At 35.9% G+C, this 1709-nt stretch overlaps 1 non-coding gene across 1 annotated transcript; it reads left to right on the top strand.

The window, feature by feature from the left end:
- The first annotated feature begins 235 nt into the window (after positions 1–235).
- Positions 236–400, top strand: LOC115869252. The gene has a single exon (XR_004046071.1). It is a non-coding gene; the product is annotated as a U1 spliceosomal RNA (small nuclear RNA).
- Positions 401–1709: the final 1309 nt, after the last annotated feature.

Consider the following 1709-nt stretch of genomic DNA (forward strand, 5'->3'; position numbering starts at 1 on the left):
TCAATTGTCTTGCAAAATTCTGTCATGCTATTTCAATCACTGACCTTCTTTCTTGTTTCCATCTTTCATATTCCAATCACCAGTAATTATCTATGCATCTTGATTGCATATTTTATCAATTTCAGACTGCAGAAGTTGGTAAAAAGCATTAGCTTCTTCATCGTTGGCATTAGTTGTTGGTGCATAAATTTAGGCACATGCTAGATACTATTTTAATTTAAAGGAAAAAGAATCTATCCTCACCTGGCAGGGGAGACACCATGATCAGGAAGGTGGTTTTCCCAGGGCGAGGCTCACCCATCGGACTGCGGGTGTGCTGACCCCTGCGATTTCCCCAAATGCGGGGAAACTCGACTGCATAATTTGTAGTAGTGGGGGACTGCGTTCACGCTGTCCCCTGTTAAAAAAAAAGAAAAGAAAGAAGAAAAAGGAAAAAGAATCAAGAGACCAGCTTCCTGGTAACAAGTCTCCCATAAACTGGCTAATCACATAACCTGTTCATGTTTTCTCATTTATAAAATATATTAACTCATGCATTGGCATTTATTATATATCTATTATCAGGAAGCAAAGCTGATTCTACACGTTTGTAATTGTGATTTGAGTGGTATCTAAAATACCTTCTAATGCTAAGATTTCACCACTTTATATTGAATAAAATTAGATTTTTCCTATTCTTTAAGTACATTTTTCCATATATATTTGACCTAGTAAAATAAGATACTTATGAGGTATTGAAGAAAAAATAGGTGACACTTGGTTGAATCAGCTAAAAACATTTGCATATTATTCATTTAATTGTAATTTTAATATACATTCATATTATTCATTCATTTGCATATTATTCATTATTCATTTACTTATGCATATAGTGTTCATCACCACTCTTCTCTATGAATAAAAAGAAATAAAAGATTAGCAGGTAAGATAGTGTACCATCAATGAAGAAAATAATCATTATTTAAATTTAAGCACCCTATTTATTAAGCATTTCATGTCAAACCAGTTTAATTTACTGAGTAGATATTTAGTACGCATCTATTATACAGCAGGCACTGCAGTAGGCTGTAAGGGAGGAGGAATGGATTTTTTAAAGGCATTTTTTCCAATATAGAAAATCTCACATTCAAACGAAACTAGTCCATAAACAATGGACACTTTCAGTTATTTCATTCGTCATTGTCGTGGTAGCTACCAGCCATTCGAAGTAAAGTGCACTTGTGAAAGGCCCAACCAGGCAACCTCGCCCATTCTAGGACATCTGGGAATTCTTTATTGTTAGATGCCATCCAGTCAGTTCCAACTCATGGCAACCCCTGTGCCACAGAACCAACCGCTGCCTGGCCCTGCCCCATCCTCACAATTGCTGCTAACCCTCGCCCGGGCGATAATGGGAAGCTTTGGGCATCTTTTCTTTAACCTCCTTGAGCCTCGGTTTTCTTGCTTGCAAATTGGGAGAGACAAAGCACTCTCACTAGGGTTTAGAACAGGATTGCTGGTATTGAATTCACGTAAATTTCTAACCCTAGTCAGCACAGTATATCATTGGTAGTTATGATGTCATATCAACTAACTAGATGATTATCCATAGAAATTGAGAATTCCAAAGGTCAAAATAAAAGTTGGAACCTATTAAAGAGCTCGTTAGTAATGCCATTAACTTAATTCATTTTTTCACCTTTTAAATAAAATGGAATCTAAATTAATAT

This window comes from Echinops telfairi, unplaced genomic scaffold (assembly GCF_000313985.2).
Source record: "Echinops telfairi isolate 266 unplaced genomic scaffold, ASM31398v2 ScPeMD7_23;HRSCAF=83, whole genome shotgun sequence".
Taxonomy (NCBI): Eukaryota; Metazoa; Chordata; class Mammalia; order Afrosoricida; family Tenrecidae; genus Echinops; species Echinops telfairi.